This window comes from Rhinatrema bivittatum, chromosome 14 (assembly GCF_901001135.1).
Source record: "Rhinatrema bivittatum chromosome 14, aRhiBiv1.1, whole genome shotgun sequence".
Taxonomy (NCBI): Eukaryota; Metazoa; Chordata; class Amphibia; order Gymnophiona; family Rhinatrematidae; genus Rhinatrema; species Rhinatrema bivittatum.
The window spans coordinates 43,511,299-43,536,348 of NC_042628.1; the positions used below are offsets into that span (position 1 = coordinate 43,511,299).

At 43.4% G+C, this 25,050-nt stretch overlaps 1 protein-coding gene across 1 annotated transcript in view; it reads right to left on the reverse strand.

Moving 5' to 3' along the window:
• The window catches only part of NLRC3 (NLR family CARD domain containing 3), a 103,348-nt gene extending 78,964 nt beyond the window's left edge, over positions 1 to 24,384 (reverse strand). The window contains exon 1 of the mRNA XM_029576790.1: positions 24,061 to 24,384. The gene's annotated coding sequence lies outside the window, so the exon portion shown is untranslated. The remainder of the gene's footprint in view (positions 1 to 24,060) is intronic.
• Between the last annotated feature and the right edge of the window lie 666 nt (positions 24,385 to 25,050).

The window sequence follows — 25,050 nt, forward strand, 5'->3', positions numbered from 1 at the left end:
CCAGTGCTGTTCCACAAGGATTGGTCCTTGGTTTGATTCTCTTCAACATTTTCATTAGAGATATTGGGGAAGGTTTGTCTTTTTGCAGATGATATACAAATCCACAACCTGGAAGATGTAGAAAATATGAAGAAGGAATCTAGAGAAGCTCAACTGGTCTAGAGTCTGGCATCTAAGATTTAATAATAAAAAATGCAGGGTCTTGCATTTGGATTGCAAAAAAACCAAGAAAGCAGTACAGTATAGGGGTGAAGTTCTTCTAAGCATGAAACAAGAGCAAAATCTGGGGGTAATAATATCTGATGATCTTAAGGTGGCCAAACAAGTAGATAAGATGACAGCAAAAGCCAGAAAGATGCTTGAGTACATAGGGAGAGGAATAGCCAGCAGGAAAAAGGTGGTGATATTACCCTTTGTATGTGTCTCTGGTGAGAAGGTACAGAGAAGGGCGACCAAAGTGATAAAGGGAATGGAACAGCTCCCCTATGAGGAAAGACTAAAGAGGTTAGGACTTTTCAGCTTGCAGATAGAGGTGTTTAAAATCATGAGAGGTCTAGAACGGGTTAATGTGAATCAGTTATTTACTCTTTCAGATAATAGAAAGACTAGGGGGCACTCCATGAAGTTAGCATGTGACACATTTAAAACTAATCAGAGAAAGTTATTTTTCACTCAACGCACAATTAAGCTCTGGAACCTTGTTGCCAGAGGATGTGGTTAGTGAAGCTGGGTTTAAAAAAGGTTTGGATAAGTTCTTGGAGGAGAAATCCATTAACTGCTAATAATCAAGATGACTTAGGGAATGGTCCCTGCTCTTACTGGCATGTGTTTAAAAAAGGATTGGATAAGTACTTGGAATGGAATAGTTTTTGGTACTTGCCAGGTTCTTATGGCCTGGATTGGCCACATTGGAAACAGGATGCTGGGCTTGATGGACCCTTGGTCTGACCCAGTATGGCATGTTCTTATGACCTCATTTGGAGTACTGTATACGATTCCGCACTTTCAAAAAGATATAAATCAAATAGAATAAATCCAGAGGGCATCTACTAAAATGGTCAATGGTGTTCATCATAAAGCACATGGAAACAGACTTAAAAATCTAAACATGTATATCCTGGAGGAAAGGAGGGAAAGAGAAGATATGATAAATACAGTTAAATACCTCCGAGGAATAAATGTGCAAAACGAGGGCCTCTGGAAAGGTGGGTCATGGGATGAGCGTGAAAGGGGATAGAGTTTGGTGTAATCTATGGAAATATTTCTTTACATGGAACATTCTCTTTGTGGAGGTGGTGGAAATTAGGGCAGTGTCAGAATGCAAGAAACCATGAGAAAAGCTCAGAGGATCTCTGAGGGAGCGGACAGGACTATAAAGCTGAGCACGAGATGAGGCTGAGAACGCTAGAAGGGTCGTATGGTCTTTGCCATTAGGTTCTGTGTCTCTGGGTTTCAGTGGAGGCTGAACCCAGACCCTCATCACCTCAGATATATCTATCTATGGGAACCTTTATTGATAAACAATTAGCACATTCACTAAGCACTGCCATGTTTTCACTTAACTAGTAAGCCAAAAGGCACGCACCTGGAATCTTTTGTTGCTGGCCCAGAACCTTTGTCAACTTCCTTTCTTTTCCCCACTGCAGCTGTGGTGGAAAGTAGAGGCTAGTACTCTTTTTATTTTTTATGCAAAGGACCACTGACCAAAAGGGTCCTTTTATAATATTGGTCAAGATGAATTCAGCATGTTTTTTTTTTAATAAGAGCTAAAGACCTGAAAAAGTCAATGGCCAACAACAAAAGGGACTTTTGAGACACGATGCATTCTACTGGACTTTTTCTGTCTTCTTGCAATGACTGGATGGACATCTCTCACCCTTTTCGCACTAGTGACTGGGACGTCATATAAACCAAGATCCTTTTCAATCACAGTACACAACATGCAACGCTAAATGTCAGCACAGATACTTATAATAATCTGTAAATATGTATAACTGTTAGGCTGTGCACTAGAATCACTGAGCAGCAGGAGGAATTGGATGAGGCTCCTTGGAGTTGAATAGAACCCCCAGAACCCCCCCCCCCCCCCCCAAAAAAAAAAAAAAAAAAAACCAGACAGGCAGCATTAGGACACCCCCAAGCTCTCCAGAAAGAGGGAAAACATGCAAATAAAATGTATGTTTTTAGTAAATCATGTTTTATTAAATGTCAAGATCATCAAACAGCAAAAACAATCCATCTACAAATTCTTCTCCCCTTATAGCCTTCCCCATACATCCATTCAACATAACCATTGTACTGAAAACCATTACAATAAATCTGATGTCGTTCTCTGATACACCAGACCTAATAATTCACTTGGATGTTTCAAATGTATGTTTTTAAAACCATTTTATTTATTTTGATGTGCTTATCCTGTATGTGTCAATGATGAGGTGTGAGCATGAATGATGGGGCTGAGTGCTAGAATGTGAGTGCCTGCGAGCAGTATAAGTCCCAATAGTGAAGACGTGTGAGAGTGAACGTGCATGATGAATGAATGCTTTGCGAAGGAGGGTATGTGTGGTTAGTGGGGATGCAGGATGCTTGCACAGTCTATGGGTGGGGTCTGTCAAAGCTGCTTTTCAAAAACACAAACGGTACATTGATCTTTGACAAGAAACGGATCTGAAATAGGATTTTCCCCACTCCCATTTCAATAGAATTAGATAGAGTAAAAGGAAATTGTGTGACATGGGAGAAAAAGAAAATTAAAACACTTTTTTCTCCATTTGGCAATAATGGAAGGAACAAGGGTTCCAGGATTGCCATCTGGACTTATTCCTGCTATGAACCACAGTAAATGCATTCAAGGTAAAGGCCATTTATAGGCAAATATAAGCTGTACATCTAGATGGGATATTATTAATCATTTAGGGGCAGGGCTGGAGGCATGGGTGAGTCTGATAATGGAAAGAATAAACATGCTCTGCGCCTCCTCAACCTCCAAATATTTTTGGGAGGGTCCATCAGACTAACATTTTGAATACTGCAAAATATAAACAGCGACCGAATATCACCTTTTATGACAATAGATACTCTGAAAACCAGCTATTTACTAAATGTAGCACCAAATATTTGAGGCAAGGGAGTAAATCAAGCCCCTAGCATTTATCTTTTGATATCTGGTGCAGATGCTCAAAAATATTTTTGCTGAGCAGTATGCATCGATATTTTAGATTTACCTGGTTATCTTGTATATTGTTTACATTCGCGATAGGCCAATTAATGGCGATTAGTAATTGTGATAGAAAGCAGAATTTAGGATTGCAAATATTAACCCATTTTTTGTTTTATAGATGATGCCTAAGTTTATTGTTTAAGGGCCATACTGGATAAAAGTTTGGGAAGCTCTAGAGACTGATCATTGCTACAACCTTGAAAAGGGGATATTAACACCCTGCGCTGGCTCCCTGAGGTCTTCTGTCATTTCTGCACTTCTAGGCTAAGTACTTTATCCTTTCAACAACTGCACAAAATTGCTGTGCACAGCTGTTAGTGGCTTCCCAAGGGGTCACCCCTTTCCCCACTTACAAGCAAAGTGTTGAAGATTAGTAATTGTGATAGAAAGCAGTCCCCTAGGTCTGTGGGACAGAGTGAAGTGACGTGAACACTGGGGCCCAGTGTGACCTCTGCTTCCAGGCTAACTACTGGAAGAGGAGGCTACATACAATACTTATGCAGTCTACTTTTAAAATACTGTAATTTACTGTATTTTTAAGGCTCTCTCTTTTTTAACTAATGAATTGCACCTTTAAGGAAAAGAAAACAATTCTTAGCAAAGTGTGAGAATGCACAAAACACAAGGCCCCGTGACTTTCCCAGCTTTCTGTCTTATCTTCATGACTGCTCAGCAAGAAAACCACATCAGCTTCTGACTCAGTGAGCTTGCCTATGTCGCAGCAAGACGGGGCAGATTCTCTATTTACTGGCAGGCATCACACTGCCCTTGAGTATACAGAAAGAGAAAGATACTGAGGAATTCCGTCTGAAATAACATCGATAATTTGCATCAGCATTTTAATGATGCCTTTTGTTAATATGCTGGAACAGGAAGTGGCCCATATTAGAGTGTGCTAGGAACATCTTAATCTATGAAATCATTCATGAGGATGAAACCATGAGCATCTGCAGGCAAGAACACATTCTAAGAGGATCTGGCATCCAATCCTATCTCCTACCATATTTACTTTTCACAAAAATTGCCTTATAAAAAAAATGTTGATAGCAATAATGACCTCAATTCCCTTCAAAATTAAATCAAGCTGCTTTTTCAGATCATGCTCTCTGTCTCTCATACTCTCCATGTCTTCTGCACTTTGCTGGAATCCCCCCTCATTCTTAGTAGTTGAAACTTCATCTTCCAATATTAGAAAAGCTTCAGCAAAATATCTGAAAATCTGCAAATATCTGAAAGATTTTTTGGGTGGGGTTACGTTCTCTCTTCTTTTCCCAATCTCTCTCTCCTTCTCTTTGTCTGGCTCCTCTTACTAATTTTCCCTTACCCTCTGTCTCTTTTTCCTCTCTCCATGACTCTGCCCTTCTCCTGGTCTTCATCCTTCTGTCTGTTCTCTTTCTGTCTGTCTTCTAGGCTACAATTTGGGAGTAGCATTGTACATCCTTTGGGTCATTCTCTTTCTTCCATCTCTTTATCCCTCCCAAGGCCTCCCTCTGTTCCCTGCCCCCAGAACAGAAATAAGTCAGCTGAGGCAGATAAGAAAGGAGTCACAGGGCCAAGGATGGGGAAGAGATACTTCACTTCCAGTTGACCATCTTTGGCTTGCTTGACTTGCTAACAATTCTGACCTGAAGAAGGAAGAGTGGCTTTCAGAAGCTACTCAGAAATGTACTAAGTTTGTCCAATAAACAGATATCACCTACAAACATTTGTGGACCTCTATTTATATAAATTAAATTCAAGAATCTTTATTGACATGACAGTTTGTACATTTTGCAAAAGTAGTAATTTAAGTAATAAAAGACATAGAAGGAAAGAAGAGAAACAGCCAAAGCAATTTCAGAGAAAGATGACAGGAGGAAACCTCCTCTGTAGAACACATAGGGGTAACTTTTCAAAAGCTTAGTCGGGATTGACATATATACACAATAAGGAATTCCATGTGTAAGTCATCCATATGCGCCATCTAAAATTGCACACCTATGTTTGTAATGCACATAAAATTTGGCTCCATATAAAAGGAATTCTGGATGCTTGATATGGATTTACATGTACAATTTAAACTTTCAAAAGCTTTGTACATTAATAGCATCCCATTTACATGTCTAACACTGTACCCTGTTTTCCAATGGGTAAGATCACAACATATATTTAGCCACATAACAACCTAACATTCAAATTCAATTTATGCGTGTATCTTGTATTTGAAAATTATTTTGTGTGCAGGCATGTTTTAAATTACTCCATAAGGATAAAGGCTGTGAAATCATAATGCATCCATAAGAAAACAGCACAAGAGCAATAACACAAGGACTGAGAAATCAAGAAATTTAGTAAACAAAGGAACTGGAAAATCTGCTAAAACCCAAAGTAATTTGGCTAGACCCTCTGCTGCTCTCCAAAAGGCACTCCTTTAATATCTCTATTAAATCCTCATCTCGGAGGGACAAAGACAAGAGAATTCTAAGGAAGCATCCAGAAGAAAATGTCTCAGGTCTACTTGCCAAGGAGTTTTAAAAGAAAAATGAAAATGAGTAGAAAAATAACCACCAAACATTCAACCCGCAGCAAGGAACAAAATGAAACTAGGAAACAGCAGCAGCAAAACCAGACCCAAGAACATTCTTCAAAATGAGCAGGAAAGCTATGAGATCACATACCTGGAAAATTCTAAAGCAGCCAAGAAAAAGAAAGCATTTAAAACTGATATACAAAGAATTAACTCAGAGCTACTGACTGGAGAGAATTCTCACCATGAGACTAACAAAAATGAAACAAATCTCACGAGCCATCTGGAGAACAGAGAAGTCTGGCAAGAGGCTTTCCAGAAGTTTGTTTGCTTGGTTTTCTTTTTTATCAACACCCAGAAAAGAGGCCCCGGCATAGGCAGACAGATCATGGTACACAATGAAGAAGTTACCAACAAAGGCATGTGCACAACAAATACATATCCTAGGGCAACAGTGAGAATGCAAGGAACTAAAACCAGCCTTCGGAAGTTTGAACAACTCAAAAGCCTGACTAGGAGATGCATCAAGCCGCGGTGGGGCTCTAACACACATTAAACAGCCTATATTTGAGCTTCCTTTGTCTATGAAGGAAGAAATATGGTTTTGCCGTAAACTGAAAATCTGGCTGATGATTTCTACTTATAAATGGATTTATTTTAATTGGCTACATGATGGCTCTGTTTATTTTTTGTGTTTTTATTATTTTATGTTTTAAATGTATTTTATTGTAATGTTTATTTTATTGTGAATTGCTTTGAAAGATTTTATTGTAAGATCTATAAAGTGATTCACAAATTTTATATATAAATAAATACGCGCTGTTTATCACGCAATATATATGATATTTTGCAAGGTCCTGCCATGTTCCCTACTGTATTACACTGAGCTGCTTTGCATACAATTTGCATGCATAAATAATGCAAATACATGAAAGCAGCTCATTACTAGGCAATCATATGTGAACACTTTAGAAAGTGGTCAGCCACGATAAAATAACACCACTGCCTGGGGAATCGTGAAATGTAACGCAGGAGTCCTGGGACCCTAACGCGGGTCCTGAGGCTCTTATGTTACATTTAAAGGGCCATACATAATTTAAAAAAAATTGCCATAAAAAAAAAAGATGAAGTTGAGTGGGGGTCGAGTTTGACGCCCAGCTCAATCTAGGGCTGCCGCTTGAGGCAGCCCCGACACACCAAAGCGTAAAAGAAAGCTTAAAGTCCCGGCGTGGCTATGACCCCCTGATGAAGGGAGTGCGACTTTCCAAAGCTAGTCAGAAATGTACTGTTTACCCAAGAACAAGCTATCACCTACAACCGCTTTGCCAGTGCTGCATCAGGGTGATACATTTTTTTCCTCTATTTCAAAGAAGCACATTCTCTTCATATACTCTGTAGGGCCCGACATGGTCAACGTCGGCGTTTCAGAGCTTGGATTGAAGGCAGCACAGCAACTATCAGACAAAGCGTTTTTGAGTTCAGATTGAAAGTGTTGCAGTAAATATTGGAAACAAGCTGAAAAACAAGTAATGCCAGATTAGCTGGAAAGGAGGTGGATTGACTGAAAACACATTGGAAAGCATTTAGATAAGTACAATATTTTGAAGTTTGGCCTAATCTCATTGGGCGAATTACTGCTTTATATATGAAGTGATTGGCTTAACAATGTTTATACCATATTGTGGAAAAGAAAATGTGAAAAAGAGGATTTATGATAGTTAAGGATATAAATGGACTTTTAATATACAGAATTAAAGAGAACTTTTAACTTGAAAAAGAAGAGAGGTTTGCAGACCCATGATTCAACAAGATAAGTTTTCAACCAGTGCTGAGGTCTTTTCCTCTCTCTATCAAAAATCATTAAAACTATTAAAAATATTTAAACATTTAAAATCCTAAAAAGTACAAACTTATAAAACTTAAAAATAAAATAAGCAATTAAAATTGTAACCCTAAAAGGGATATGGTCCTCTGTAATTTATTAGTGAAGTATTTTTGAGTATAAGCAGTAAAAATTATTTTTATCACACTAGCAAGTTTTCTTAGACAAAATAACACAATATACATGATAGTCTTTAAGTAATTAATTTAAAATGTAATACAGAAAACAATTTTGAGCAGAATTTCCCTAGAAGTACACTGTAAGAGTGTCCCTTCCCCCTACTCCCTTGGCCAGTCTCCTTTCGCTTTGCCCTCTCAGGCCCCAACTCCTCCACCCTCCACTATCTCTCTCCTCCCTATCTAGGCTCAACCCCTTGCACTCTATCTCCAGTCCCAGAGTTTGACCCCTCTCACAGGCTCCCTCTCTCTCTCTTGCACACACACTCCCTCATACAAGCTCCCTCTCTCTCTCTTGCATACATACCCACACAGGCTCCTTTTCTCTCTCAAAGACTATCCATCTCTCACACACACCCCTGCATAGTGGCTCCCTTCCTCTCTCTCTCACACACGCACACCCTTAGACATAGAGACTCCCTCTCTCTGTCACACACACACTCATACCTTCACACAAGCTTCCTCTCTCACAAACAAGCACCCTCACAAATATACAGTCCCTTTTTTTACACCCACCAGCTCCCAATCTCTCACAAATATACACACTTCGTGACATAGGCTCCCTCTTTCTGGCACACACACCCACATACACTCACACATGTTCACTCTCTCTTACACACACACACCCCTTCACACAGCCTCGCAGTCTCTTACACACATACACATCTACCTCTACACACAGACTCACTCTCACATTCACCAGAGCTTGCTCCATCTTTGCCGCAGGGCTCCGCTTCCAGCCTACATCAAGTTTGCTGTGAGCAGGATGGACTTCACTTATGGACACCAGGTCCTGCACCATCTTCGACACAAGCAAAATGGGCTCTGTTCATGGCTGCCATGACCTGCTCCATCTTCTCCGTGAGAAGGATGGGCTTTGCTTGTGACTGCTGGGACCTGCACCATCTTTGCTGTGAGCGGGATGGGCTCCACTTGTGGCTGCCAGGACCTGCATCATCTTTGCTGCTAATGGTATGGGCTTCCACTCACGGCCACCAGAACCCTCTCCATCTTCTCTATAAGCAGGATAGGCTCTGCTTGTGGCCACCAGGGCATGCACCATCTTCTCCGTATGCAGGATAGGCTCTGCTCGTGGCCACCAGGGCATGCACCATCTTCTCCGTATGCAGGATAGGTTCTGCTCATGGCCACCAGGGCATGCACCATCTTCTCTTTATGAAGGATAGGCTCTGCTCGTGGCCACCAGAGCATGCACCATCTTCTCTGTATGCAGGATAGGCTCTGCTCGTGGCCAGCAGGGCATGCACCATCTTCACCACAAGTGGGATGGGCTCCACTCACAGTCACCAGGACCTGAAGTATCTTTGCTGCAAGTGGGATGGGTTCCGATCACGGTTGCTGGGACCTGTTCTTCTTAGTGTTTGGGTAATTGCCAAGTTCTTGTAGCCTGGTTTGGCCTCTGTTGGAAACAGGATGCTGGGCTTGATGGACCCTTGGTCTGACTCAGCATGGCAATTTCTTATGTTCTCCGTGAGCTGGATGGGCTCTGCTCGTGGCTGCAAGAACTTGCACTATCTTTGCCATGAGTGAAGGTATTACATACCTGGGGGCAAGGTTAGCACTGAAAAACTCATGCTAAAACATGAGTTAAAACCCGTGGTAGACAATGCGGTTTATTCCATTGACCCCATGGTCTCTTCTCAGGAGTTTCTGGAAAAGGTATTTGCACTCTATAGAGGCCTTAGGGCTCAGATTTTGGCTAATGGTATTCTTTTTTACCCTGTTATAATTTTTAGGGGGACAAGGCAGGGATGCTCCCTTTTCCCCCTTACTATTTAATTTAGCTCTTGAACCATTTGCACAGAAGACAAGGGACTCCACTGATATAGTAGGATTCACAATACACAAGATCTCTCTGTAAGCAGATATTTTACTATTCTTAATGGAATTTGACCGTTCCATTCCAAATCTGCTTATTCTGCTAGATCATTATGCAGGGTGGCCCCATGGAAAAGTAGCCTGCCTCCAAAGCACTGGTATTGGAGGCGGGCTACTTTTCCATGGGCCACCTGTAGCTTATTGTCTGACTATAAGATTAACTATACTAAATCTGTATTGCTTCCTATTGGGCCTACTAGTGGACTATTGGAGAATGCTGGGAATTTTTCATTGGTTACTTCGGATTAAAATATTTGGGTATTTATGTTTCCAATAATATTTCAGATATTTACAAATAATTATCCGGGGGTTCTAAAGAAACTTCAGATGGACTTGGCAAAATTGACAGCTTTTCCATCATACTTATTGGGTAGAGCATTTATTTATTTATTTTTAATTAAAATGGTCATTCTCCCAAGCATTCTATATTTGTTTCATCACGTGCCCTGTAATGTTCCCCAGTGGGTTTTTTCAAGATTTGAGGGGAGTAATCTCTTCTTTTCTTTGGAAGGGGAACATACTGCACATTAAACTGCTTACTCTGCAGCTCCCTAGAGATCGTGGAAGCTTAGATGTTGCTGATTTCAGCATGCTTGTTGTGGTTAGAGGGCCGTTTGAGAGTGATTCCACCCCTATACGGCTAGATTTAGAAAGATCTCAATCTGAGGGTTTGGATCTGATTGTGTTACTAATGATTCATTTGAAATCCAATACTCTTGTGTGGATAGGGAGGCGTAGTCCCATCCTTGCACATACATAGAAGATCTGGCGGGTTGTGTACAAGGTGTTAAGCTTTCATCACTAGTTCTTCTTTATAGGGGAAACCCTCACTGTCTTTAGCTACAATGTCTTGTAGCTAAAGACAGTGAGGGTTCTTATGGCCTGGATTGGCCACTGTTGGAAACAGGATGCTGGGCTTGACGGACCTTTGGTCTGACCCAGTATGGCATTTTCTTATGTTCTTATGTCTTTAGATATGGAGGAAGGGTATAATAAGGGCCCGCAAGTATTGGATAATATCTGACAAGGTTCACAATTTAAATCTTTTGAGCTTTTAAAACTGAATTTAATATATCGGACCATACACACTATGGGGCGGATTTTAAAACCCCTGCGCGCGCCTATTTTGCATAGGCCGCCGGTGCGCGTAAGTCCCGGGGCTTTCGAAACGGGGAGGGAGGGGGCGTGTCCGGGGGCATTCCCAAAATGACGCGGCGTTTCGGAGGCGTGCCGTGGCGTTTCGGGGGCGTGGCACCGGCCCGGGGGCGTGGTCGAGGCCTCCGGACCACGCCCCCGGGACCAGAGGACGGAGCGGGGCTGCCGGGGACACGCGCAAAGTTACGCCTGCTTTCAGCAGGTGTAACTTTGTCGACAAAGGTAAGGGGGGGGGTTTAGATAGGGCCGGGGGGGGGGGGTGGGTTAGGTAGGGGAAGAGAGGGGAAGGTGGGGGGAGGGCGAAGAAAAGTTCGCTCCGAAATCGGAGCGGCCTCGTAGGGAACAGGCAGGCTGCGCTGGGCTTGGCGCGCGCAGGTTGCACAAATGTGCACCCCCTTGCGCACGCCGACCCCGGATTTTATAAGATACGCGCAGCTACGCGCGTATCTTATAAAATCTGGTGTACTTTTGTTCGCGCCAGTCCTCTGGCCTCCTTCCCTTGTCCTACAGCCAGTGGCGCGAACAAAGGTACCGGCGCACATATTGTTTTTAAATCCGCCCCTATATGTTCTTACAATTTGACAGGAATATTTTTAGGGCCGGGGGGGGGGGGGGGGGGAATATGGACATCCTACAGAAACTAAAAGGCTTGGAAACCATCCTGGTTTAAAGTAGTCCTGACTCCAAGATGGATTTCTCATTTATATAAATATTTGCTAGATGGTACTAATCCCTCGAAGTCAGTGCTTCTCTTATAGGAAAGTGGAACTCCGATTTATCTCTAATTCTAGATAAAGATGATTGGTTTTCAACTCTTAAATTATCTCTGTGTAATAAAGTCTGAGAGTTAATGTTCCATTTTTTACATAAAATTCACAGATATCTCTTAGAGTTTTGATAGTTTAGCACCTATAAGATAAAATAATTCTCTATCACTCGTTAGAACATTCAAGGTCTAACATTCTCAGCTTTTGCACATGGTCAAACTGCAGGAAACTTGGCTAGGAAAAGATGTCCTCTAGGTTTCAAACAGGGAAGGAACTCAACAGGAATTCTAGTTTGGTAAAAAGACAGGAACAATGCAACACACATCCATGAGTTTAAATGTCAAATGATTTACTTCAGAAACTCCATGACAGCACCCTTTGCCTCATTTGGATTCTCCCTGCTTTGATCTAGAATATAATTCACAATAATCCAATCCAAAATTGCTGGCTTTCAAATAAAAGAGATGGTATGTATGTATGGTCCGATAAATTAAATTCTTTGGCTATACATATAGCAGGAAAGCACAAATTTCTCATGAGAAAGAATTTCATTGAGATGGTCAGAATTTGGGGGAGGGAAGATGTCCCTTTCAGAGAGCTTGCTGAGCAGGGGGGATACCCAGAGTTTGCAGAGAGGCCTTGTCCAGCTCTCTCAGCAATTTGAAATGCCGGGGAAGAGGAGGAGACAGGGGATAAATAGTGGGAAGAGAGGAGGCAGAGAGCAGGGTTCCTGAGAATGTGACAGATAGAAATAATATTGACATTATATTTTTTGGGAAGTTGACAACCCTCTCATACACCCAGGAACCCTGCCTTCCCCCCCTTCACTAACATCAACCCTCTGTCACAATCCTGCCTGGTAAGTAATCTCACCAGCAGATATCCTCACAGAGCCACCCTCTCTCCTGTGCTAGCCACCTCCTTGATACTCCCATGACTCAGCATGGTCAGCCCTATTTAGCTCTACCTCTCACACAAGACAGGGCCTCTTCATTGAGTCACCTTGGTCCAACTTGCTACTGTGTGGCTCTGGTGGTCGTCTTGCTGCACCCTGCCTTGTGGCCTCCTCAGCCTTCTAGCCATGTCCTCTGGCCTCCTTCCCTTGTCCTACAGCCTCCTTGGCCACCTTGCCCTGCCTTTGGCCTTCGTACCTGCTAGTATTTTTTGGCCCTGCTTTGCACCCTATTTAGGCCCCCTAGTCCGTGCTTCTTTGTTTTGTCTTATAATTTCCTTGCTATATTTTAGTTCCTGGTTACTTGTGTTTGTATGTTCCCTGTCCTGTCCTAATTGTCTCCTGCCTGGTCCCCCCTGTGGCCCCTGCTCCCTGTGGGTTTTCTAGCCTAGCCCTCGTCTCCCATTACTGCCTTGACTTCAGGTCCAATCCTCGTCTATAGTTCCAGTCCCTGCCTCCAGCCCAGGCCTGGTCTCGAGTTCTAGTGCCTACCTGTTGACAGATCCTGCTGTCTTCAGTTCCTGTCCTGCCTGTTGTCATGTCCTATACTAGGAAAGTCTTTGCTGGGCCCCAGAGTCTGCAGGCTCAACGGGAGGGGGCTGGTCAGGCAGTAGACCCTGTCCCGCTGTGTCCTGAAGCCCTCTACTACTACTTTGGCTAGGAAAATACCTGAATCCAGCCTGGAAGACTGTGATAGAACGAAGAGGCCATACTGACCCCACAGCAGAATTCCCTGCCAGCCCAGTAAGCCTTGTGAAAATTCTTTTAGTCTATCTCCTACCAGGACTGCAACAGATGCCAATATAGAAACCTGTCATATCAGGTGGAGATGCATGGCGTGCCAGTTTGAGAATATCATGTTGGGAAACGTCTCTCTCATCTGTTCTGCACCCAAACAAGTTTCTAAGCTACAAACCGTAGCTCCTGCTCAGGTCCAGCCAGAAACTATTCCAACCACAGCCATGTCTGTTTTGCACCACTTCCTGTTAAGTCTGCTGCAGAGAAATCTCTGCTCTCTTCTGAGGCTGTCTCTTGTCAGCACAACAAACCCTTGTAATGGAAAAGAACAGCAAATTACAACCAAAGGAACACTCTGTGTTAAACAATTCATGCATCCAGAGGGGAGGTCATACCTGCTAAGTCTATTTATAAACCAGCTTTCCTTAGATCCACAGACTAGCCAAAGTAATCAGAAATCAATACCTGCAAAAATAAATCCCGTTTCAAATCCCGGTGCTACTGTTGACAGGGCTTTCTAATACGAAAGCTGTTCTCAGTTCAGTCTTTGGGATTCAGGCTCAACCAGCTGCTTTCAGCAAAACCTTTACACTAACTCCCTGCAAGCCTAGCAAAATTGTCTAATCCTGAAGCACTTTCCACTTCTCTTACCACGTGAATTAGTTTACAAGCCATACCAGTTTGCCCAGACTCCACACCAGCTTCCAATTGTGTCTCCTTTACTACAGGATCCGGCCCATCTAGAGAATATGCCCATCAGAGCCAAAGCTAATCAAAGGAATTTAAAACTGATACCTGCAAAAATTGAACCCAGCTGAAGAATCCAGTCCCGCAGTGCCTTAGTTATCCAGTCTGCAATGCACAACACAGCTTTGGAGATCATTGAGCCATCAGCCCAGGCCTAGCCTTTGTCTTCAGCTCCTGTCTGTCTCCTCTTCCCGTCCTGTGACCATGTACGATGCCAGGAACGTCCTTGCCAGCCCCCAGAACCTGCAGGCTCAACCCAAGGGGGAGGCAGCTGATTAGGTAGAAGACCCTGTCCTGAATTCCTGACCTGCTCCCGCTGGGGGAATACCTGAATCCAGCCTGCGTGACACCACCTTATGTATATCCTAGGGGAATGAGGGTGGCAGTGGGGATATATAAGGAGGGGGATAGGGTTGTTATTCCTCTCTTGCTCGCTGCAGCACCATTAAACAGCTGATGCCTGCTTGAAGGTTTTATGATTGCTTGTAATTGGCAAAATATTGATTTCCGATTAAATAGGATACTATTTTAAAAAGTAGAGAGAGAAAAATGCAGAAAGTATGGAGAGGAAAGAGCCGTAATTACCTTTATTGGTGATGGCTGTTAGGAAGTTGAGGCAGAGCGATGCTGTAGAGTCAAGCCAGGGAACGGTGAAGGAGTACTATTCACTCTTTGCCGCAAGGGAGGTGGCATCTGGGAGGCGTGAAGTGGTCAAGAGGGCTGGTAGTTCTGAGTTTGGCGCTAGTGTTCTGGCAGGAGATGCTGTGGAGAGTGAGCCTGGTCGGATGGTGGAGCTCTAGCACGTGGCAATACCATCTCCAATGCCGGATTAAGATTTTGGAACCCATAGGCAGAGTGCCATGGTGATGCCCCTTTGAGGCTCTGCCGACACATGGCCCTAAAGCAAGTAGAAACAGGTTCCTCTTTGGCCTGGATATTTTGGTGCCTTCAAAATTTGGCACCCTAGGCAGTTGCCTATGTTGTCTCTGCCTAAATCTGAGCCAGGCCATCTCAGGCTGGGAAGTCTAATTCTGTCAGTGGCCCATCAGCACTGAGCGGGCCAGCCTAGGGAGATAGTAGCAGCCAAACAGGAAGTGAGCATATGCATGCTTCTGACTGCATAAGTATTAGTGGCAGATTGGGCCTGCGTGTAGGTGCAAGCACATTCACAGACAGGGAGGGGAAAACAGTGACATGTACGGAGATGTGAGGCTGGAGGAGTGGCAGGAGTCCTTCCACCACTCAGAGGCACTATGCCAGTATCCTGTGCTTGTTCCTGACAGGCTGGCAGTTCCTCTTATACACTGTGAGATCTGCAAGGAGGAAGTACCACCAGCCTATGTGTTCCAAACATGCTTATGGTGCTGGGAAAAACAGAACCTATCAGAGTGGTCTGTAGTATTCAAATGCGCTTCTGTTTATATTTCTGCTGCCGCCAGGCTGGATAAAATTCAAGGCCTGTATATCCTTGATGGGAAAGTTGGCCGGGGGGGAAAGCATGGGGAAAATCTGAGAAGATTTACTTTCAACTCAATTCAGGGCCACACTGCCATTGACTATGCCCTTGTTCTTCAAGGTAAGGCCCAGGAGCCAATGGCAGCCCCCGATTTGGCCACTGCCACTGGGAAAAGAAATACACTCTACACAAGCTCCATCCACAACCGAAAGGCCTCTGCGCTACCTGGATAACCGGAGAGGTGCAGAAGGCAGAAGACTGTGCTGACGAGTCCAGCTCCAGCCTGGCCCAGCAGTTTAGCTGTGGTGGAGAAGGAGAGGCAGACATTGGCAGTGAAGAGCACTGCTCCCAGCTCAGCCTGGCCCTGCAGTGAATCAAAGAGGAGCAGGAGAGGCAGACCAAACCCCAGCCTGCTCACTGCCTATCTGCCAGAGGAGCAGGGAGCAGCTGGGTCCTCATAGCCATGGAAACTGGAAGGTCCCTCCACCACCACCACCACCACCCAATACAGGAAACATGGCCTAGCCAGCAGTAGAACGAGCAAGGCATTGGGGAAAGAGGTTGACCCCGGCATAGCCCCAGGAGCAGAAAGGATGCTGCAGAAGAGGACTGGAGGCACAGAGCTGCAGACAGTTGTTTCAGCTGTTGGCAAGGGGAGCCAGGGCTAGTATAATTTGGGTAGAAGGGGTAGGAAATAAGGAGGGGGGGGGGCTGATGGAACAGGTAAAGCACAGCAGCAGCAGTGGAAACCACACACACACAGACACACGTATGGACACACACACACAGACACACATATAGACACACACCCATTGCTGGCTGAAGAGCTGGAGGAGGTGATGACCAATACAAAGTTGTGAAGGGGACCCAGTGGTCTGCTGCAGCACTGGAGGGGGTTCCCCCTCCTCCTGATCAGCCACAACATGGGAGGGGGCCCCCATCCCCAACCTGCCTATGTTCCAGTCCCATTGAATTCAAAGTGGCCCCTGCTTAAAAAATAGTGACGACTACTGGATTATGCCATAGGCAACCTAGACATCAAAGGGATAAATGAGTCCCCAATCTTACCTATATCAATAGATCACACTTTTTGGATCAGAAACTACAGCTATAAACCCCCCCCCCCCCCCCCCCCCCCAATAGGCCACCTCCCAAATAGTAAGAAATGTAATCTTCCAGAGAGAAATAAGGGAATCACTATTCAACCACTAAATCAGAAATAAAAAAACTCAAACAAATTTGAAGTAACCTGGTTTGACAGGATATGTGAAAGCCTACAAGAAAAAGCTAGCTGTTTAACCTAAAGCACCAATGTACGTCATGGGATCATAAAGCAAACCCTCAGATAGAAAAAGGCAGACCACACGAACAAAAAACTGTTGGAAACCAAGAAAGCTTTTTTGTTGTGCATCCTGGCTCTCCTGATTAGAACTTAAGTCCCCAGGTATAGAGACTGTCCATTATGTGTCTCTGTACAGTGCTGTGTACATCTGGTACGTGCCACGCAAACAATGACAATAATAAGAACCACCACCAACATGAGACCCTCCTGTAATAATTCAGGAAATTAAGGAAGGCCTCTTGATGTTTAAGCCCTGATACAGTCCTAAACTTGCTCAAAGAGATGCCCAAATATAACTGTACAATTCCAGGGTAGGAGTTAAACTATTTAACCTGATTCCGCATCCTGGCCATTTCTCAGAGACACAGTCAGGAGGGTTAATTACACCAATCTACAAACCTGCAAGCAGCACTAATCCAAATGATAACAGAGGCATCTGCTTTAACAGCAAGATTAGTAAATCCTTCTACAGGATTTTGAAGAAGAGTACTACAACTTCTAATGGACACAAAGCCTTATGAGAAATCGGGCTGGATGCTTCCCGCAGCACTGAACCAGTCACCACATCTTTACATTACCGACTGATTAACAAGCATACAACATCATCTTTTGGGGGAAAATGTTTTCATGTTTTAGTAACTGAAAAAAAAAAGTATTTGATTTCATTAGAAACCCTGGTCTCAACGTACAATATTATTAAATGTACATATTCTTTCATCAGCTGTAAGGCAAATGTGCAGGCAGCTTTAAGCAGAAGCAAGAAGCAAGACTCAGTCCTACCCTCATAAGAACGTGCCATACTGGGTCAGACCAAGGGTCCATCAAACCCAGCATCCTGTTTCCAACAGAGGCCAATCCAGGCCATAAGAACCTGGCAAGTACCCAAAAACTAAGTCTATTCCATGTTACTGTTGCTAGTAATAGCAGTGGCTATTTTCTAAGTCTACTTAATTAATAGCAGGTAATGGACTTCTCCTCCAAGACCTTATCCAATCCTTTTTTAAATACAGCTATACTAACTGCACTAACCACATCCTCTGGCAACAAATTCCAGAGTTTAATTGTGCGTTGAGTAAAAAAGAACTTTCTCCGATTAGTTTTAAATGTTCCACATGCTAACTTCATGGAGTGCCCCCTAGTCTATTATCTGAAAGAGTAAATAACCAATTCACATCTACCCCTTCTAGACCTCTCATGACTTTAAACACCTCTATCATATCCCCCCTCAGCCGTCTCTTCTCCAAGCTGAAAAGTCCTAACCTCTTTAGTCTTTCCTCATAAGGGGAATGGAACAGCTCCCCTATCATTTTGGTAGCCCTTCTCTATAACTTCTCCATCGCAATTATATCTTTTTTGAGTTGCGGTGACCAGAATTGTACACAGTATTCAAGGTACGGTCTCACCATGGAGCGATACAGAGGCATTATGACATTTTCCGTTTTATTCACCATTCCCTTCCTAATAATTCCCAACATTCTGTTTGCTTTTTTGACTGCCGCAGCACACTGAACCGACGATTTCAATGTGTTATCCACTATGACGCCTAGATCTCTTTCTTGGGTTGTAGAACCTAATATGGAACCTAACATTGTGTAACTATAGCATGGGTTATTTTTCCCTATATGCATCACTTTGCACTTATCCACATTAAATTTCATCTGCCATTTGGATGCCCAGTTTTCCAGTCTCACAAGGTCTTCCTGCAATTTATCACAATCTGCTTGTGATTTAACTACTCTGAACAATTTTGTGTCATCTGCAAATTTGATTATCTCACTCGTCGTATTTCTTTCCAGATCATTTATAAATATATTGAAAAGTAAGGGTCCCAATACAGATCCCTGAGGCACTCCACTGTCCATGCCCTTCCACTGAGAAAATTGCCCATTTAATCCTACTCTCTGTTTCCTGTCTTTTAGCAAGTTTGCAATCCACGAAAGGACATCGCCACCTATCCCATGACTTTTTACTTTTCCTAGAAGCCTCTCATGAGGAACTTTGTCAAACGCCTTCTGAAATTCCAAGTATACTACATCTACCGGTTCACCTTTATCCACATGTTTATTAACTCCTTCAAAAAAGTGAAGCAGATTTGTGAGGCAAGACTTGCCTTGGGTAAAGCCATGCTGACTTTGTTCCATTAAACCATGTCTTTCTATATGTTCTGTGATTTTGATGTTTAGAACACTTTCCACTATTTTTCCTGGCACTGAAGTCAGGCTAACCGGTCTGTAGTTTCCCGGATCACCCCTGGAGCCCTTTTTAAATATGAGGGTTACATTAGCTATCCTCCAGTCTGCAGGTACAATATCACCATACAGAGCTGTAGCCAGGCAATGTGGCACCTATGGCCAAGTGAAAAATTGCCCCTTCACCCATTACCCAACACACGACACCCTGAGTTGGGAGACTCTGTTAAATGTTTGTACATCAATGCCCACGGCCAGTGCAAGGGTACCAGGTGCCCTGGGAAGACCTTACAAGCCTTACCCCTCCACCTCATCACAACCTCCTCGCACACAATTAAAAATTATGTACACATTTTACATGAAAAAGGACATTTAAAGCATAGTCTTCTGAGGTAAAAATATCACTTGCAATAAGAAGATTATATGTACATGCACTGCTGAGGTGCCAGTCAGAAAACCCTGCAAAAAAGCAAGAGACACTTGGAACCTATATGGTATTAGATCTGCTGTAAGAACATAAGAAATTGCCATACTGGGTCAGACCAAGGGTCCATCAAGCCCAGCATCCTGTTTCCTACAGTGGCCAATCCAGGCTACAGTACCTGGCAAGTGACCAAAAAATAATTATATCCCATGTTACTGTTGCTAGTAATAGCAGTGGCTATTCCCTAAGTCAACTTGATTAATAGCAGCTAATGGACTTCTTCTCCAACAACATATCCAAACCTTTTTTAAACCCAGCCACTAACTGCGCTAACCACCTCCTCTGGCAACAAATTCGGGAGCTTAATTGTGCGTTGAGTGAAAAAGAATTTTCTCCGATTTGTTTTAAATGTGCTACTTGCTAACCTCATGGAGTACCCCCTAGTCCATCTATTATCCAAAAGAGTAAATAACTGATTCACATCTACCTGTTCTAGGCCTCTCATGATTTTAAAGACCTCTATCATATCCCCCCTCAGCCGTCTCTTCTCCAAGCTCAACAGCCCTAACCTCTTTAGCCTTTCCTCATAGGGGAGCTATTCCATCCCCTTTATCAATTTGGTCGCCCTTCTCTGTACCTTCTCCAGTGCAACTACATCTTTTTTGAGATGCGGTGACCAGAACTGTACACAGAACTCAAGGTGCGGTCTCAGCATGGAGTGATACAGAGACATTAAAATATTTTCTGTTTTACTCACCCTTCCCTTCCTAATAATGCGTCTTGGGCATGGGCATGACCCTCAGAGAGCCATGAGAAACAGAATTACAATGCAATAAACTTTCTCTATCAAAACAACACTAACTTCCAGCCCTCAAACAGCAACAACTCCTCTTATGAAACTTAATGCTGCAAATATTACACCAGGTCTAAAACAGTAATACACCCCCTATTAGGAAAACAGAACATGTACACTACTACACACTGTTGGAATACCTTACTCGATCTCATATGCAAAACACAGATAGACCCTCAAATACAGAATAAAGAGACCATAAAATATAAATAGAAATGTACAGACAAAACTGAACTGGAAACCTCAACAAGTCAAATTCTATATGCACTACAACAATGGAAAAACAGAAGCATTACCATTCATTATAAAACAAAATTAGTAAAAACATACCAATAAAAATATTTCAAAACTAATAAATAGAACATTCAATAATTATACACTCACATAAAATTTTCCCAAACACAATTAAAATATTTCAGACAGACATCAAATAACACCCAACAATTAAAACTAATAAGGATTTTTTTTTTTTTTTTTAATCCTCCATTATCCATACCTAGGAACTTTTGATTTCCAGAAACCCTGATATTGTCATGGATTAACAGGCAGAGAGGAAGGGGGATTGCTGTGCATACACATGCTTCCTCTCATACACACCTGCTCTTGCCCACTCTCACATACCCACTAACGTTCTCTTTCTTTCCCACACAAATACACACATACTCCCTTCTCACATATGCACGTTTCTCTCTCCCCCCCCCCCCCCCCCCCCCCCCCCCCCACACGCTCTCTTCACACATACATGCTCTCTCCCCTCCCCCCCCCACTTCCCTCTCTTTCACGCCCCCCTTGAAGCAGCAGGCAGCAGTAGTCTCCTTTTTCAGCCCCTGTGACCAAGAGAATGACTTCCGGCCATGGGGGGCTGTCCCAACTTCGGCCTTAGACTCCATCTGGCAAGGCAGGGCAGAGCAGAGTGCACTCCTCCTCTGAAGCAATGCAGCCCTGCCAGAATTAGCAACACAGCTGCACTGCTTTTCCACTTACCAAAGCCCCGCTGACCACGCTGTTGCTTTCAGCGGGTCCGTGCTGCTTTTTTCTTACTGAGGCCCCACATGGCAGTGCTATGGCACCTTTCAGTAGCAGCGCCAATGGCTGTGGCCATATTGGCCATAGGCATTCTATGGCTCTGCTGCCATACTTATCACCACAACCTTGTAAATGCCTTTATTTCTCTTCTGTACTTCATAATTCCTTCTTTTTACTGGGTTTTTTTTTTTCAAAATGTATTTAAATGCATCAAGAACATAACACAATAAAGAAAACAAAGTCTTTAAACAAAACTCAATGCAGCAATTTTCATACAGAAACGTAAGTGCTGACCAAGCAGCGCACACACACACACAAGACATCCATTCACACCCCTTCAGATCCAGCATCAAAGCTCTGCTCAACTCCAAGCTGAAGAAAACCTGGTCTGTTTCAGTTTATCCTTATATACAGCTGGCAAAGACATGTAAAACAAATTCCAAGCAGTACGGTAATCTTTAACAGGAAATTTGTGCTTAAATATTCCATCTAGTCTTTCCAATTGCATCCTATCAATTATCAGATGGAACCATAGTTCCAAAGGAGGTGAAAGTGTAGTTACCCAATACTTCAAAATACAAAACCTAGCTGTTATAGCCATTTGAGCACATTTTTCTTAACAGAGACTGATTTAATCTAATTTATAGACCCCCCATTACTAAAGCTTTTCCCAAGAAAGGAGGGCGCAAAGAGATAATATCTCATATAACAGAAAGAACATCATCCCAGAAATCAAACAATTTAACACAGAGCATAAAATCATGGGCCAGAGTTGCAGCAGCCATCTTATATTTCACATTGACAGTCTATCCAAATCTAATATACCCATATTATAAAGTGGAAAAGGAGCACAATAAACCCTATGAATAAATTCTCCTAGGAGCTTGTCCATAACCTTTCTTGCATACTGTCTCTAGACTGTTATGAGATGTCTCTGGACATTGAGAATCCGTCTCCTGCCAAAGCTGTGGCTGCAGCTGGATTGGCTGCGTGTTAATGGCCCTGAGATCAAACAGCTGCAATTATTTCAAGGAGAATTGCTCAGATGTCTACAGACTTTCACAGGAAAAGCATAAGGTCCGGCTAGCTTAATCTTTTATGCTGAATACTCAGATAATGTATTTGGAAAGTTGAGATTAAATGTACATAAGGGACCAGATATTCAGCCGGCAAATAGACAAATAAATAGGACTTATCTGGCTAGCTAGCAGCTGCTGAATATCTGCTTAAGTTCAGCGGCTGCTAGATAGATAAGTCACTTATCGGGCTCTCTCTTACTGGAGAACTTTGTGGGCAGGCAGTGGGTGGATTGGGAAGGCTCTACTTAGCTGGGTAACTTATTCGGTTAAGTAGCGATATTTAGAGTTAGCCGGATAAGTTGTCCGTCTAAGCTAGACCTGCTCAATAGTATGTCTAAACTTAGACAAATACAACTTATCCGGTTAAGTGGTGACTTCTACACGGATATTCAGTGGCATAGCGGTACCGCCAAATATCCACGTGTCTTAGCCAGATAAGTTATATCTGGCTAAGTTACTTAGCCATTTAGGTTTTAAATATCTACCTCAAGTTTTTTAAGACTTTGGACACATAACTATTTCTCTATGTCAAACCACAAATTTAAATCAATATCCAATGCATTTTGTACCTGCTGTGAGCTATTTCTTGCCATATGAAAACTCTAATGAACCAAAGATTAGTATGAAAAGTTTAACCAGAGTGACGGGAGAGACAAAGTATGATCAACACACAATTATTAAGCAGCATAGGCCTGATGTGTGGCTTCCCAGACAACATTCAGAAAGAGAAATCTTGCAGCAGCAGCAGCTTAAAAGATAAGAAATGTTAAGCTGGGTCAGACCAATGGTCCATCAAGCCCAGCATCCTGCCTCCAATAGTGGTTAGTCTGAGTCACACAGGGCCGGAGGAACCATTAGGTGAGCTAGGCCTGTGCCTAGGGTGCCGAGATTTAGGGGGCACCGCCGCCGCTCGCAGCCACTTCAGGCGGCAGAATTTTGAAAGGGCAAAAAGTGCCCCTTCAAAATTCTGCCCAGCCCCCATCTCACCCTGCTTCCCCCCCTGTCATGCCACCCTCCCGATGCTCCTTGGTGGTCCAGCAGAGAGCCCAGGAGCGATCCCGGGGCCTCGGCTGCCACTACTCAAAATGGCGCCGGTGGCCTTTAGCCCCTACCATGTGACAGGGGCCAACCAATGGCACCGGTAGCCCCTGTCACATGGTAGGGGCTGAAGGCCACCGGCGCCATTTTGAGTAGTGGCAGCTGATGACCTGGGCTCCCCACTGGACCAGGTGTTTTAAGTGTTTTTTTTTTTGGGGGGGGTGGAGGGGGAGGTTGGGGAGTGGCGGCATGTGGTCCCTGCCCCTGGAGTCGGGGCTGCAACTGGGGGCGGGGCGGCGCAAAGCTGAAGGTGCCTAGGGCGCCCAATCCCCTTGCACCGGCCCTGAAGTCACAGGTACAGTACGATTTCACCCAAAATTCATTTGGCTGCTTTCATTCACATGCTAAAAGTATTCTTTCTGATGACTAAATGATTTAAGATCTTGCTTTTTATTAATATTACTGCTTTAGCTTTTTTGGTAGTTCTACTTGTTCTTATTCTCACCTCTTCATCCCTTTGTTTCACCCCAAAAACATCCAGCACAAACAGCTGGCAAGAGATTTAAGGGAAATATCAACCATGCTTTAAAAATAATGTCTTTTAAACTTACCTTCGTCGTTTCCAGCTTCTTGTGCCAGAGTCAGGAAAGAAAGAGGGACGAGACTACATCGGAGCATCAAAAACCACAATGTCCAGAAGAGAAGAGAACAGAATTCTCAGATGATACAACTCACCGAGGCGGAAACACAGTCTCACAACGTGCAACTGGTTAATTCAATTCAAATAGCAGGACAGACAGAGAATCTTTTTACTGTTAAGAAGATTTCCTGCTTGCCTAGTCCCATGCAGAGCTGTGTGTCAGAAGCCCCAGATGCTCTTTCTAATCAGACACACACTCTTGGAGGCTCCTTTTTGTTTTTTGGAGTGGCCACCATTTTTGGCATTCTCCTCGGCAGTCGCAAACACAGGAACCCTTTTTTTTCTGTGGCAGAGATGAAAAGCCTTTTCTGCTTTAGCTTTTCTTCTCACCTCTTCCTGTGCTGTGTGGGGGACCAAGTTTGCCTTCCTTCCTGTCTATTTTTGAAAACTGCTAGACTGTATGCAAATTTCTGATGCTGATCCTCTGAGACAAGCATCAATAGGCAGAAGGCTCTAGCAGCGACTCGGTGGGGCATGGACTGTGCTATACTTTACAGCAAGATAAAATGGGGAAGTCCTGCTGGAGATACCTTTAGAGGACAACACAGACTGTTTCGGTGGGAGGAGAACTTATGGAAATGGAGCAAACCATTCAATTTTACTGCCTGTCCAATGTGCTCCAGCTATTTTTGTACACCTCTGAGTGGTTCCATCACATTAAGCTATGGCATTGTTTTATTAACAACGTATTTTTCTTTTGGATATCCAGCGTATACCACCTGAAGGCCTTTCTTGATTGGTTTGGATCAAATTCTAAAATTTTCTATGCCTCTCCATCCTTCCTAGATAGCCTTTATGGATTTAACAATTATGATGGATTCAGATAAGATCACAACTACATTGCACAGAAAGAGAATGACCGTTTCTGTCATACACAAGTTGCCATCCCAAGAAATTCAAA